This window comes from Maniola hyperantus, chromosome 14, assembly GCF_902806685.2.
Source record: "Maniola hyperantus chromosome 14, iAphHyp1.2, whole genome shotgun sequence".
NCBI lineage: Eukaryota > Metazoa > Arthropoda > Insecta > Lepidoptera > Nymphalidae > Maniola > Maniola hyperantus.
In genome coordinates, this window is record NC_048549.1 from 14,247,115 (window position 1) to 14,264,319 (window position 17,205).

Here is a 17,205-nt window from a genome sequence, read left to right on the forward strand (position 1 = left end):
AGTCATGTTCAGTTCCTTTTTTAGCATTAGTAAAAAGAAAAGGATGCAGATACTCTAAATTTAGCTTAGAGAGAGACTAGAGAATCGGGGCCATATCTAAATATATAAAAGGAAAGGGTGACTGACTGACTGACTGACTGATCTATCAACGCACAGCTCAAACTACTGGATGGATCGGGCTGAAATTTGGCATGCAGATAGCTATTATGACGTAGGCATCCGCTAAGAAAGGATTTTTGAAAATTCAACCCCTAAGAAGGTGAAATAGGGGTTTGAAATTTGTGAAGTCCACGCGTACGAAGTCGCGAGCATAAGCTAGTTCTTTATATAAAAAAAGCTGTTGTTCTGGTATGTTAGCTAACGTGTACAACACACAGGCATGTACAATCAGCGTACTGTTCGCACGGGGCCGCATTAATTGGCCCAGATAATAGTGAACTGAACATTCCCATTGTGATTGGCTCCAATGAGCTATGCAGAACTGTTGCTACTTACTGACTGACCAATCTAGATTTATTGGCTGCAACACTGCAGCTTAGAAAGTAGCATTGTTTATTGTGCTCTTGTTCTTGTACCATTGTAATTATTGAATCAATACATAAAATATTATTTAATAGTTACGTAGCCGTGAAAACGCAGTGGTTAAGACATCCACCTCCTAGTCGGGAGGTCGAGGGTTCGATTCCGGACTCGCACCTCTAACTTTTCGGAGTAATGTGCGTTTTATAATTCTCCATAATGTTTTCAAAGGTGTGTGAAGCATGCCAATTGCAACTTGGCCAGCGTGGTGGACTATGGTCATACCTTTCTCATTCTGAGGAGGCCCGTGCTTCTGTGCCGTCTTACTTTTTAAGCAAAACGAGTACTTTTCACTGCATCTTTTTCAGCCCAACTAAAATAAGAACTTTTAATGGGTTTAATCGCTAAGTGAATTATTTTATAAATCTCGTGTTTCTGACGAAAAACCCACCTAAATCCCGGCCTTTGATAGGTGCCTAGCTAAGTAGCTTACTTTTGAGCCCTAACACACTGGGATGCCATGGCGACGTCGCTGGCTACGTAGCCATGGCTACCTCTGGCTATTTACCGTAGCCATATGCGTAACCCAATAAGTAACACAAGACAACAGTTACAATTACAATTTCGGTCTGGTAGGAGGCTTCGGCCGTGTAGAAACCAAAGGGTTTAATAAAACTGCCATACCCCTTCCAGGTTACCCGCATCCATTTTAGATTGCATCATCACTTACCACCAGGTGAGATTGCAGTCACAGTAACTAGTTTCAGAATAAATAAATAATATGAATTGTTTGGAAGATCTGGAGAGACAAAAGAATTACAAAAAGTACCAAAGTTCGCCTAATGAAATGTCTTGTCTTTCCGATCTTTCTATACGCGGCTGAGACGTGGACCCTAAGACAAACCGACCGGCGGAAGATTGACGCTCTGGAAATGTGGTGCTGGAGACGCCTCTTAAGAATAAAATGGACCGCACATCGTACAAACGTCTCCATCCTCAAAGAACTAAAAATAAATCAGAGGCTTTCGTCACTTGTACAATTGCGAATCCTCAAGTTCTTTGGGCACATTACAAGGAAGAGTGGTACCATCGAACACCTCGTGGTACAAGGTCGAGTGGAGGGCACACGTCCGCGTGGGCGTTCCCCAACTAGGTGGGCGGACTTAATCCGCTCTGCAACAAGCACACCTGTCTCCGTGTGTGCACATAATGCCACCAATTGAAGTCGCTGGAGGGAGATCGCACGAGCAGCAGTGAGGAATTCATAGCCACGACCACTCTGTCAAGAGTGAACGATTGAGAAGAAGAATGAATTGTTTGGAAACGTAGCCGGCGAGGTCGCCATGGCGTCCCAGTGTGTTAGCGGTCTTTCAGTTTTAATACGCCGCCAAAGAGATTAGTTGGCAGGGTAATGTCATCAAATAATCTGTGTGAATGATGGATGTTACTTGTACTTGTGTGTGTGTGTGTGTGTGTGTTCCGATTACGGACAGAACATTTGGAAAGTAGAATATCATTATTAATTGCAATTAGATATCAAATTAGAGCAATATCACAAGGTCAATCTAAAATTACTAATCCTATTAACAAGTCGTAATTTAAAAAGTAAAAACACGAGCACCATACAGCCACCATATTGAATTTTCTTCGAAAAATTGAAGTAGGTAACTACATTACCCGCCACTCGAGATGATGTTAAGCCAAAAGGAAGGGTTATGAATATGATTTAGCAGTCTATGTACATATGTATGTATGTTTGTAAGTATTTTGCGTGTTCCACTGTAGCGCCTAAACTACTGGAATAGGCAACATTTTATACGACAGATTTTAAATTCATCCGACGGATGTTACATCCAAAAAAGTGGGGGGCCCAAAATTTTCTTCGTACCTAGTCGTGAAATAATGTACAAGTGGACCTACATAGTTAAGTTAAACTTGTTATTATCATTATTATAATTTACTAGCTGATGCCCGCAACTTCATCCGCGCGGAATTAGATTTTTAAAATCCCGGGGAACTCTAAATTTCCGGGATAAAAAGTAGCCAATGTCACTCTCCAGGTCTTTATCTATACCCATGCAAAAAATCACGTCAATCCGTTGCACCGTTGCGACGTGATTGAAGGACAAACCAACAAACAAACACACTTTCGCATTAATAATAAGGGTACTGATTCTGTTCTAATACCAGCAACTAATACCACTGGCGTTAACCAACAACAAATAGATACCACTGCCCACTGGTATTCGTTTTGGGTAATTAGAACGGAATAATAATAATAATAAATAATAATAATAATAAATATATCTTTATTTGCAAAAAAGATTTGACACAAGACTTTGGCCACTGGCTCCCAAAGAAGTAGAAACTGTGTCATGGGAGCCAGTGCCTTCCCTGTTACATAAGCTTTTTTAATTTACAATACAATTATTGAGTATCTAACTATTACTTAATAATAAAATCTAAATTAAACAATAAAATAAGATAAATATGCGTATGTGTGTGGGTGTATGATTATGTGGGTGTGTGTGTGTGTGGGTGTGTGTGTAAGTAAGTGTGTATATTATTTTTACGTAGAAATGTGGTGTGCGCTTAAAAGTTCTTCAATACTCACATAACTTAAGGTTCTTGAGGTAGGAAATTATTTTTGTTTTTGCCGAGTAGTCGAATAAATCGTTATTATGAGTTATGACACGGCGTAACTACTAACTACCTAGTTAATTTCCAGTTTGTTTATATTAGAAGCTATAGGTTATTAACCATACAGAGAGTGACGCTGGCCATAGGTTGTGAATAATTACAAACAACCCATTGTGGAGACACGTGTTTGGAGTTAACGAGCGGTTGTTCCGAACAAGTGGATCAAGTCAAGTCAAGTCAAGTCAAATGATTTATTCAAAATAGGTAATAAATTACTCTTATTGATTGTCTGGTATAGTGTTAGATTTGTAAGATAATATAGTGGTGATAATTATAACGCAAACTTAAAACTAAAGCTACGAGGGTTCCAAACGCGCCCAGGTCTGAGAAGAGCCCACAACAAACTCAGCCGGGTATTCTTTTTATTATCACCACTTTACAAAATTATTGAAACTTATTAGAACTATCACAAAGTCGTTAAGCAACTCATTCCCAAGCTTGCTTATCATTTAAATAATCCTTTACATTGTAATAGGATTTTTCAATTAGTTTACGTTTTATGAAAACTTTGAACTTGTTGAGAGACATCTCCAATATGTCTTCTGGAAGCTTATTATAGAAACGTATGGAATTACGAGCAAATGAATTGCTAACTTTACTGAGCCTAGAGGCGGGAATTACAAGTTTATTTTTATTTCTAGTATTTATATTATGACAGTCACTTTTTTTTTTTAAATTATTTATGTTTTTATGTACGTACAGTAAATTTTCAAAAATATATTGATTATGCACTGTCATAATTTTAACTTCCCTAAATTTAGTTCTCAGCGACTCTCGTGGCCCCATACTGTATATGGCTCGAACAGCCCTTTTCTGCAGCACAAAAATAGAATTAATATCAGCAGCATTACCCCATAATAATATACCATATGACATAATGCTGTGAAAGTAACTAAAATATACTAGTCTCGCAGTTTCTATGTCTGTCAACTGGCGAATCTTTTTTACCGCATATGCGGCAGAACTAAGTCTGTTCGATAAGTTATTTATATGAGAGCCCCATTGAAGTTTTGCATCTAACGTTATTCCAAGAAAAATAGCGGTATCCACTAAATCTAATTCCTCATTATTAAGTTGCACAGTGGTTTTCACCTGCTTAACATTTGGTAAAGTGAATTTAATACACTTTGTCTTTTTCCCGTTGAGAAGCAGGTTATTAGCTTCGAACCACTGTACTAACTTGGTGAGAGAATTGTTTACTTCATCAAAAGTTGTTAAGTATCGATTGATTTTAAATAAAAGTGATGTATCATCAGCAAACAAGACTATCCCGTAATTGTCCTTAGCGAGGTAAGGAAGGTCATTGATGTAAATAAGGAACAGAAAAGGTCCTAAGATGGAACCTTGTGGCACCCCCATTTTTACAACGGATCCGGGAGATCGCTTTCCATTCACGTCTACCCTTTGTATTCTATCATTTAGGTAAGAACTCATCAATTCCAATGCTGCACCCCTAATTCCATAATGGTGCAATTTCGCGACCAATGTTTCATGATCAACGCAGTCGAAAGCCTTGGATAAATCACATAAAACGCCAAGCGCATCACGTGATTCCTCCCAGGCTTCAAATATATTTAGTATTAAATCAACACCAGCATCGGTTGTTGAGCGACCCCGTGTAAAACCAAACTGTTTGGTGTGAAATAAATCATTAATGTTGAAAAAATTAAGCAGTTGAGTTAAAATTATTTTTTCAAAGATTTTACTAAAAGTGGGTAGTACAGATATCGGTCTGAAGTTAGTGGGGTCACTAGTACTACCTGATTTAAATAATGGAATTATTTTACTATGTTTCATTAAGTCTGGAAACTCACCACAGTCAACACAATTATTGAATATTAATGCTAACTCGGGTGCAACAATATCAATTAATGATTTCACAACGTTAACGGAAATGCCCCACAGATCATTTGTTTTCTTGTTATTAATTAATTTAAAAGCTTTGATAACGTCAGAGCAACTAACGTGACTGAATTCAAACATTTTATTACATTCAGGCACGTTATCCTCCAATAGTGAGAGTTAATCCTTGTAACTATACAACTACTAGCAGTTGCTCGCGACTTCGTCCGCGTAAAATTTCTGGTTTCTCATGAGATCTGAAATTTTCCCGCTGCAAAAGGCCTCATTTACCTACTCACTCAGTCTCACCTTAAGGCACGGAACCTAAGGTATTCTGCCTAAATGCCAATTTTCATATCTCTAACTTCAAAAACATAGGATTTTCATATAACTGTTCAACCCTCATTTCACCCCCTTAGGGGGAGAATTTAGTTAAATCCTTTGTTACTGATACCTACCCCCTAGAAAGAACCTACGTTTCCAATTTCAAGAGAAAATAACAATAGTTAAAACTTTTTTTAAAAACTTTTCCCCCCTATTTTACAACCTTTAAAGGGAGAATTTCCCAAATTGAACTATACAGATTTTTATTATTTAAAGCTAATAACCTAAATGTAGATTTTCACGTCTCTAACTTCAAAAACATAGGACTTTCATACAACCTTCCACCCCCTTAGAGGGGGATGTTCTAAAAACAGTTTCTTAGCTGACACCTACGTCCTAGAAAGAACCTACCTTCCAAATTTCAAGTTTGTAGGCTTTATAGTTTCTGAAATTTCGTGATTAGTCAGTCAGTCAGTCAGTGAGTGAGTAGTATTTCTCTTTTATATATTTAGAAGATTGTACGAGATACGCGTATCATGTAGTAAGTAGGTAGTTCTAACTATAATGAATCGATATAAATGACAAGATATGGTCAAGCGAACAAATTTTTTCACGGTTTTGGAACCAAATAAATCAGCGTCACCTCTTAGATACTAATGAACGACCCGTTTGAAATCCAGACGTCACTGAGGTTGCATAAGTGCTAAAGCACCACTGAGTCGGTGCCATTTTGTTTGTTCAATAGCCCTGTCCATACGAAGTAATATATAAGTCAATGCTATAATGTATGAAGTTATGAACACTGACAGTGACTTTAAATATGAATGCAGATAAAGAGAAATTCTGACAACTATAGGTATTTTTCGAACATCGTGAGGAAACCTGCATGCCTGAGAGTTCTCCATAATGTTCTCAAAGGTGTGTGAAGTCTACCAATCCGCACATACTCGTGCTATAAAACCTAGCTACCTGCCAAATTTCATGATTCTAGGTCAACGGAAAGTGCCCTAAGTAAGTAGTAAGTACATCAAAGTGATCCAATAAGGGTTCCGTTTTTCCTTTTGAGATACGGACGAAACTCTAAAGAACCGGTAGGCTATTACCGCTTCACCGTTTTATCCAAAACGCTGAAGGTCCAAAGAAAAGCAGTACTCCCCCACTTTATATCTATGTAGTTAGGATAACCACACTTTTAAATAAAAGAGTTTTTTAACAAGCAGGTGCTGATAACTTCAGATATCAAACAAACCTACACCCTAATTAATTTAAACTGAATACCACATTATTTTATGTAGTTATACATAATATAAACTGGCTCTCGTATCATCAGAGATAATCTGTAGTCCAAAAATATTCCCCAAACAAACATAACATAGACACCATAGAGTAAGTCATAAACTACCTTTCCAAGCTGGAAGGCTCGGGTTACATGACGCCAGCAATGATTCGGCTAAAATAGCCGACTCGGCTTTAGATTTAGACGAAAATCGTTGTAAATTAGAATTGTTTAATAATAAATAAGGCGCAGATGAAGTGACTCAACTTGGCTTATAAAATAATCGTACCATCGTACACAATAAATACGTACACAGATTTATAGAGAACTAAGTATCTAACAGACGTAAGTACAAACAAATGATTGGTATGTTTATTTTTGATTTTAAGTTAAGTTTGCCACAATAGGCCTCCGTTTAAGTTCAATAAGGGTCGATAAAGATGGACATAAAAGGTTGTTTTATTGCTATAAAATTTGGAAATAACAGTTATAAAGGCGACAAGTCTTGTTTTAAACATTCAGTCAGATTATTTCGTGATTACTTAGTTCGTTTTTTATTCAACTAAACTTTTACAAGTATTTTTGAATTTTCGGATGCATCTACCACTAACTTCCTCAATACCCAGCAATGCCCGAAAATTTCAGCAATGTTATGCGAAATAATTGCTCCAGATTGATTCACACGTGTTGCCGTTGCCCATGTAAGCATATCTTTAGGAAGGGAAAAATGTAAAACGTATCGAACACCGTAGTCCGTAAGCGATGGGTGGGCCGCGGCGAGGCCGGGGCGAGTCCGGCGTGGGTGCATGTATAAATAATTTGATAAATGGACGCCAGCGCGGTAGCGCAGCGGGACGCCTCTTGCCGTTAATAGCTGTGCCTGGACAAGTGATGGGGTAACTTGAGGCAATTTGATTACTTTTGACAGTAAAATGCTGTGTTGTTCAATGCAATATTCTGAAGAATATTTTGCATTTTTGCGCTTTACTATTACATTCGGAAGGTTCTGAATCCACGTAGTTAGATGGCCAGCAGGGCCGTTTTAACCCGAGGGTGCAAGGGGTGCGGTGCACCCGGGCGCAGAGTCATAGGGGGCGCAAGCCGACCGCCCATAAATATACCTACTTACCTAGATTTGATTTCGGGTGGTGCCGAAAAGGAACCAAATATATGCCTCCCATGGACAATATTGTGAAAATATTCCGCGCTCGCTTCACTCGCGCATCATCATTTTCGGGGGTGCCGAAAAGGACACAAATATGCACCTCCCTTGAGCAATACTTAAAATAAATTCGCGCTCGCTTCGCTTAAATCCACGCGGACGAAGTCGCGGGCATCATCTAGTAACTATATAAAGTGAGGCAATGTTTTAGAATTTAGAATTAATTTCCGTTACGGTTCATGGTATATAATCACCTTAAAGATCGCTTCATTTTTCTTGGTGCTGCCGATCGCGACAGGAAGTTGCGCTCATCCACAGATAACAAACTCCAAACCCCACGTAACTGCACAAAATTCTACGGGAAATCTTTTACAGTATATGTTGTACAACTGTGGAATGCTCTGCCCAAAAATATCCGGGATTCGAAATCCTTGCCCATATTCAAAAATCGTCTTAAAGAACTATACTTATCGATGCCATAATAGTTAATTTATTCGATCATAGGTATAATATGTATGTCTATTATAATAATATATGTAGGTATGTAGTTATATATATATATATATATATATATATATATATATATATATATATATTTCTATTATGGATTTTGTATATATATTAATATTTATAATAGTTATGTATATGTATGATAGTTATGTATGTATTACTGAAATAGTTAATTATATTATATAATATTATACTACTTCATTTTTCTGTATTGCGTGTAAGTACTATCCAACACATCTAGTTTCTCCTTTCACCAAAGGTTGCCTGGAAGAGATTGCTGTGAGCAATAAGGCCGCCTTTGCATACAATAATTTTGTTAGTTTAAGTTTCTGTAATAGTTATGTAATTTTTTTTTGTGTGCAATAAAGTATTTCTATCTATCTATCTATCTATCTATCTATCTATCACCTGGTTTCCAGTGATTTGAATGTTGGTATCAATCAACACAATATTACATAGGTATAATTATAAAAATAAAGCAAGTGATTATAGTCGGCAGGTCGTATAATGTGTATTGGATGTGACACCTCTGATTAATCCTTCTTAACTTACTTTTGACACTGATTGATCACTTGTGATTAAAAAAATTCCGTTTAGCGGATAATTATAAAGTTTTTTTTTTAAATTATAGACTAGCGCTTGGCTGCAATTAGACCTGGTGGCAAGTGATGATGCAGCCTAAGATGGAGCGCGCTTGCCTAGAAGATTCACTCTTGACTTGAAGGTACAGTACGCGGCCGAAAGTAATTTACATCGACGTTTAGAAGGTGATAGCAGATTTGTAGAGCGTTGTCCCTGTCGTTGAGACCGATAAAACGTCGTATACGAGTAGGTATGAGTGACAGAGACAACGCTCTACAAAGCCGAAATGTCATTCTAAAGTAAAGGAAAAACCCGAAAACCGTGAATTTGTGGTTACAGCACAAAAAAATTAAAATGTGTTCATGAACAAATAATTAGTAAGTATTTTCAATTCTTAAAGTAAGATAGCCATACTAAGTGGGGTATCATATGAAAGGGATACCTATCTATGCATATTTTTATTCATTTTTATGGATAGCAGTTTTTGATTTATCGTGTCTAATATATACATATTAGACACGATAAATATCCGAGTACGGAACCCTCGCTCGGTGCGCGGTTTTCACTCTTTATACGGAACCCTAAAAAGGATAATTATAATAAAAGAAAGTTCAAGGAAACATGGGCAACAAGCTGAAATTAATTTAAGTTTGTTTGGTTCACTCCACAGACTGTTTGTATGCTTACACGTTTTCTTGTAAGACAATTGCGAGCTCCGCGTATTGTAGAAGTCGCGATGTTTTAATTTACCGCCTCAATGGGCATTGTCTGGAGTTGACAATGAAAACTTTTACATACGTATTACATAGGGAAGTCCTTAAGTAAATTTAGAAGCATTAAAAGTTAGTCTCACAATTTATTAAGACAACAACGAAAGTAAGAGAGCCTCGATAGCTCAACGGTTAAAGGAGTAGATCATCATTCGCTAATATACTTTTAAAAAAAACGGCCAAGTGCGAGTCGGACTCGCCCATGAAGGGTTCCGTAGCAGCAAGTAACATCATATAGGTAAATTGCGGTTTACGATTTATGACGTATTAAAAAAACTACTTACTAGAACGCGTTCAAACCAATTTTCGGTGGAAGTTTGCATGGTAATGTACATCAATATTTTTTTTTAGTTTTATCAAAGTCAAAGTCAAATGATTTATTCAAAATAGGTAATTAATAACTCTTATTGATGGTCAGATGTTGGATTTCTAAGATATAGTGGTGATAATTACTACGCAAACTTAAAACTAAAGCTACGAGGGTTCCAAGGGTTATCATTCTGTTATTTAAGAAGTTACGGGTGGGGGGGGGGGGGGGGGGAACGACACATTTTACCACTTTGGAAGTGTCTGTCGCGCGAACTATTCAGTTTAGAAAATAATTATATTAGAAACCTCAAAATCATTTTTAAAGACTTATTCATAGATACCTCACACGTATAGCTTTGTGAAAAAATAATTTTGAGTTTCAGTTCCAAGTATGGGAAACCCCCAAAATTTATTGTTTTTTTCTATTTTTGTGTGTGAAAATCTTTATGCGGTTTACAGAATAGGTACATCTACTTATCAAGTTTCAACAGTATAGTTCTTATAGTTTCGGAAAAAAGTGGTTGTGACATACGGGCGGATAGACAGACAGACATGACGAATCCATAAGGGTTCCGTTTTACGCCATTTGGCTACGGAACCCTAAAAAAATGTACTAAACTAACAATAACTTTAAATAAAATTAAAGATATAATAAATCTTACAGACAATTCGAGTATCTTGTATTTTCCATTTAAATAGCATATTATTCGCAGTGCTCTGCATTTTATGTTTAGTTATTCCGAATGCAAGAAAACTGTCACATAAATTCGTGGCGCCCATGAATCCTCGCTGTCATGGTAGGTATATTGTGCTGAAAGTGTTTTGTAAGGCAAGGAATGGTGTGAATAACCCCATAATTACTGTCATAACGGAATGAATCACAATTTCACCACACGTGAAAATTTTACGTGGGTATATTAACCTATTAATAGTAACTAGAGATTCAAATCCTGCATAACTTCATAACAGTTTTTGAAAAATCCCGTGTGAACTCTATTTTTTCCGGGCTATGTCTACGCTTGTCCCTGGGACGCAAACTACTTCTGTACCAAATAGACGAGCCCACGACTTCGTCCAGGTTTCGGATGGCCCGTAAAAAGCTATCAGACAGACACACTTTCGCAACTATACTTAATATTAGTTCCAAGTATTTTACGCTCTCAAGGATCGAATTTCATAAAACTCGTTTTGTTTTCCTTATTTGTTCTTGTTTTTACTGAGGTTTTTTTCTACCGATAGCTAATTCCTACGAGCTTTATTTAATAATTTTGATTAATACGAGCTTCCTTCACGGTATGAATCTCGTTAGATTAGATTAATTCCTGCTAATCGCTATATCGAAAGGAAGGCGCGAAAGTGGGCGCGAAGGTAATCGTAAATAAAGGCATGACTCAGTCGGGTTGTTAGTTATTTTCGAGCTGCAAATGAGAAAGTGCATTGCTTGTTGCCTGTAGCCTGCAGCTAGATGTTTGGCTAGTCCGGCCGCTGAGAGCAACGCACTTGGGGTGGGCTGGGCTATTTGAAACACGGGATAAATAGAGGGATTTCAAATGAATACAACGTTTTTTATTTCATGTTTGTGATTTATTTTTTATTTTAAAATTAATAAAAAAATTATTCAACATTTTCAAGACTAGTCGAAAGATAAATTATTCAACATTTTCAAGACTAGTCGAAAGATAGACACGTAAATCCACGTTAGGTGTTAGGTTAATATTTAAATTTCACTTTTTAAGGCTCCCACTGAAAACCAGCGCTGCAGCATGATGCTGAGTAGGAGACCTATCCGTGACCCGTGACACGTTATTTAGTGTTTTTTTTAACCTTTAATTTAAGTATAATTATTATGTAGTTAATTAAATTAGCTTTAAGGTTTACTGTAGTGTTCATCGCCATGTGGTGATCAAATAAAAAGTTTTATTCTTCTTCTTCTTATTTTGAAAATCAATCAGTATTTTGAAACAAATCTAACACATTTGAAATTATTAAGAAATTTAAGATTCTCTACTAGATTCTCTAGTAGGTAGTAAGTCAAATTAGCTACACAAAACGAACAGAAATCAGGACTTGTCCTATAGACTTAGTTTGTATGGAGTTCCTAGCTGCACTGTAGTGTAGTGGGCTCAAGTTGGTTCCTTGCAGCGTATCCGGTCGTTTGGGCATAAACAATTTTTATTTTTCTCCGTATGCCATGACCTTATTTCATGAAATTTAAATTTTATGCAGTTTACACTCTATTGTGTAAACGTAGGTATGCTAGCAGCAACTTTTGTGGTGTAAACTGTAAAATGAGTGTGTAACAGTTTTACTGAATATTTACATTTTTTACGTTTATTATTTTTTGCCCTTTGTTTGCATTCATCTATTTATTCAAGTACCTATCTACCTACTACCGAGGTTTATAACTTTATACCTCGGTAGGTAATAATGAAACTTATAAAAAAGCAGGTCTTAGACAAGGCAGGGTAACTGTCTAGTATAGGTAGGTACCTACTACCTACCTACCTACCTACCTACCCGGTAGAATATTATGCAAGAGTAGGTAGTAGGGTACTTAATTACTTAGGTACTTATAAATTAAGATTTATTGCATTGGTGATTTTTTGTAGACTTAGAAAAATATAGCTAAAGATAGAAGTTATCTACGTAGGTAAGTAATAGTGCCTAACTACTACGTATAATGAAAGGCCTTTAACAGTTCAGGAATACCAAAATTGAAATAGGACTTGAGAGTTTAAAAAAAGGATATTAGCCAAGTTAATTGCCGACTAATATTCCCCTTTTCCCTCCAATTAAGCGTCAAGCTTGTGCTAGGAATAGGTAGGTACGACAATAGTGCAACGGGTGGGATTTGAACCGGCGACCTTTCGGTCTTCAGTCCGCTCCTTTAACCGTTGAGCTATCGAGGCTCTAATTGTGTAGGTAGGAAGTATTATAGGTACATTGTAAATCTATCCTACAAAGGTACCTACTAGGTTACTTTTGAAAATAATTTTAGAGTCTTAAGTTTAAAGAATCTTGGGCCACTTAACATAAGTCAAAACTCGAGACTTTACCATCGGTTCGGAAAGCAATACCTACTGAGACAAGCCGGAAATAAACTCTTTTTAAAAAACAAATTACCTAGTAAGTACCGTAATCAGTACATACCTACTTCTAATTATTGATTAACTTGATAAGTAATCAAAATAACAATGATATTAAGTACCCGACACTTTAAATCAAAGTGCAATGTCAACAAACAAGAAACAAACAACTTAACAATAGTCCAATAAAGATAAACGAGCATAGTAGACGACAAGTCACGACCTTCCGACGGCATACCGGATCGATCGTAATCTACTAGCGTTCGAAGATATTATATTGGGCTATCTAGCTGCTACTTATCAACAAAACAAATCATAACTTTGATAAGGGATAAGACCATAGGTACGTCAAATCGATAGTTTCGACTCACCGTTTCTCAACCGAGCAGACACCGAGTTCCAAGCAAAACACAACACTGTATTAATTACCACTAACTTCACCAATGTCTTAAACAACACCTAATTGAATCCATGTTATCATTTAAACGTATCGATCAGTCACACGCTTTGGAAGCCGACGACGACGCGTGTATTTTTACATTCAGACACCGAGGATTTCTTCACTGGTTAACGAGCGTTCTCATTTGAATTACACGTGGAATAACTTCAAAATAATCCGGGTGCAGTTTGGAAGTCAGTTATTGGTAAGTCACAGTCAGCTGGGCGATTGTTTCAAACAAATGGTAGCGATATTTACGAAAATATCGTAAAGTAACACACGTTTTACCGCTACAACGCGCAGAGAGGAACTAACCGGGTGGACTGTTTGAGTGAGACAAGAAGTGAATGAACGAGGGAGCGCGGTTGAACCAAGGGGGGATGCGCGGGGGACTAAGTTGATGTCACACATGTTTTACATGTCCCACTAATAGATGGCGCTACACGTCATTCAAACTTGCAATACAAGGAGCGTTTGAGATTTTCTAAATAATTATGCAGGCAGCATGCCGTGTTCTGGAATTAGGAAGGCGTTTTCGAATTATCGTAGTCAAACCGTTCAAACATTTGCTCGCGCTCTGCGCTTTATCGAATCTGCTCCTTCAATGTCCGGATTCAATTTACGGCAATCCCATTTTAAATTCGTCGCCGACGGAAATTAGTGTGTACACAGCATTAGACAGGTACATTAAATCGGGAAAACGGGGAAAAATAATTACTTTGTTTGAACAGCTAAAGTAGGACTGGAAGAAATGTAAAATTCTTATTATTTTCAAAAAAGCGATCGAATCTTAAGCAGAATTCTATTAAAGTTTTTAGAGTTCTCTTCGATATACCAGGGGGGTAGATCAATGAAGAAAGTCGTTGATTACTTTATCCCTTTGCGAGTTTTGAGCGAAATTGAAGGGACGCGGCGTCATCGGCTGCAGTTTTTGTTTTTATCTTTTGAAAAGAGCTTTAGCACCTATATCAGTCAATAAATAATTTTAACGTTTTATAAGGAGGAGCTAGGATAGACAGACAGACGGACGGACGGACAGCAGACGCTTAGTAATAGGTGGTAATAGTGTCAACCCATCGGATCACTAAAAAGTAAAAAACCAAAGGTTCACACTGATGAACAAAACAAGCCTCGTCTATGAACTATGACAGATGATAAAGCATAAACAATAGAGTGGCGATAGGGTAGATGAAGGCTGATTTATAGTGGACGCACAGTCTAAATCAATTACGTTGACGCCGAAGCTGATATGCGCCAGCCATGTTTGTATTTTATTTTATTTATCCTTCTTTATCGCGATGGTAAATAGTTTTGGAATGAGACGTTGGTTTTTAGGATTCCATACTCGAAGGGTGTCAAGGGACCCTATTACTAAGCCTCTGCTGTCCGTCCGTCTGTCTGTCAGCGGGTTGTATTTCGTGAACAGTAATAGGTACAAGACTGAAGACATACGTACAAGACATTACACTATTTTTTTTTTAAATTGCATGGCGGCCATTTTGAAATTTTTATTATTTAAGTACGTACTAATTATCACCCCTTAGATATCATATCATCTTACAAATAATAAATTTATGACAATCAGGAAGCGTAAAATTTTACCAATTCTGAATACCTAAATGATTTGAATTCGAGTTGAGTTTGAGTTTACCAGGTGACCCACAACTTCGCAGTTCCGAAGCGTGGATTTAGGTACTTTTAAAATCCCGTGGGAACTCTTTGACTTTCCGGGATAAAAAGTAGCCTATATCCATCCCCGGGATGTAAGCTGACTCTGTACCCATCCAAATCAGTTAAGCTGTTGGGCCGTGAAAAGCTAGCAGACAGACAGACAGACACACTTTCACATTTATAATATTAGAATGGATGGATGAAATAACTTTCATATTCTTGTTATAAAATTATTAAGTAGATTTATAGGACCGTATTGTAAGCAGACAGATAACATTTTGTGATAAATCCACAATCATTCTTTTAAATGAAATATAAACAGTAAACAGTGAGATGACAAAACGTTTGCTGTGGACACCGGCCGGCAGTCAGCAGGGTGAATACACCGAAGTTATTGAAACTATCATTTAGGGTCAATCCGAGTCTAGCTTATCTTGCGACTTACGAGTAAACGGCTGATGAAATACCTATTGCTGTTTCTGGAAATATTGAGTAGGTACTCCCATACCCAATACCTTGTTATATAGTGCTCTCTCTGTTACGTATACTTACATATTTTAAAATACAACTAGATAGTAAATTAAAATATAAGAGTAATAAATTGTAAGTAGGTATTAAAATGACTAATACTGTTCGTAATAAAAATGAATCGTTCTCTAAAACCTCAAAGACAATGAACTTAGAAGTCTTACTGTGAAGTTATAAGCCGTGAAAGGGTTTAGTAATCGCATAATGCGTCCCGTCGCGCCCTGACGCCGTGACGAAACTAAGTGGGCTTTGTGGGGATTACACAGGTAGGTATACCTCGATGTAGAGCGGCGATAGCCTAGGCCCTAGTGGTTAGGATGTCGGTGAAGAGGTGATAGCCTAGTAATAATAATAATGTTCTTAATTTCAGGCAAACTGTACCCATATTATTACAGACGTCAAATAAAATTAAAATTTAGATTATAAAGTTAAAAAAGAAATTAATAAAAGAACAATAATGTACCTATTACTGTCTTTTATTTTTATCTTCATTTTCGATATCTTCAATATCGAAAAATGGCGACATCCAAGTGCTCATACATCGTTCGTAGAATCTCATTATGAGAGTGTAGTCGCTCCCAAGATGAAGCTATTCTGGAACGTATCATCGCGAAGAAGATCAAATGGAAGGAGTTGATAATGGGGTGTTCCGGCCCAAAAGTGAGAGCACCTAGTCCATATGTATAGTCCGTGACAGGTCGAGATAGCAACTCGCCCGCATCGGGTTAGTTCGGGGGATGTGCGGGTGTTCGGGGCGTCCCCACCCTGATTGCTATCTCAACCTGTCGTGTTTATAGTCGGATTTGCGATTTTTAGAGGAGCCTATGCTCGAACGCAAAGTATTTATCAATTAGCTTTGTCCTCATCCTAAAATAATAATTAATTAAAAGCGTCCATTCAAATGATAAAAGATAAGCTCTCTCGAGCTACCGAAAGATGTCTAGAAAAGATTTACAAGCCCGCATCCATCGGACTGTACATAAATCTTTGCTTTTTGTGTTCTTTGGCCGCCATATTGTCTTGCTTTCGGATTTTAAGCGACAGCAACATAGGGAAAGAATTCGTTTTTTTACTATTTCCGTGATAGGTTATGAGGGAAAGCGCCCTTTTTTGGAATTTTACATCTTTATGAGTTACACTTGGGTTATTTATCTTCCGTATGCATGTAATATTTTATGATTTCTTATGGTGATATTTGATATTTTTTTAAAGTATATTTAATGGGTTTTGAAATAATGTAGTAGGTAGAATGCTGTAACCCAAAAGAAGAGAGATAGGACATAGGAATGTAGGAACTGTCTATGTTACTAGGTAGGTACCTACATACGCGGAATTCTTGTAATACAACCTATTGGCAAAGAAGATATAATACTAGTAACTATTGTCTATTAGTAACAGAATTTTGTTCGGCAACTCGTAAAACTGTGGCAACACCTCGCCCCGGAAACTCGAAGTGCTTGAACCCTATAACTTACGACTGACTGTAG

The 17,205-nt window shown here is 37.2% G+C and overlaps 1 protein-coding gene across 2 annotated transcripts in view; it reads right to left on the reverse strand.

Annotated features, from left to right (window-relative positions):
* Positions 1 to 17,205, reverse strand: part of fz2 (frizzled 2) — a 223,244-nt gene that overhangs the window by 34,912 nt on the left and 171,127 nt on the right. The window contains exon 1 of one of the 2 annotated variants that reach the window (XM_034975434.2): positions 13,452 to 13,845. The exons of the other annotated variant lie outside the window; for it this stretch is intronic. The gene's annotated coding sequence lies outside the window, so the exon portion shown is untranslated. Of the gene's footprint in view, positions 1 to 13,451; positions 13,846 to 17,205 lie in introns of those variants that run through there. 2 annotated transcript variants of the gene reach the window in all.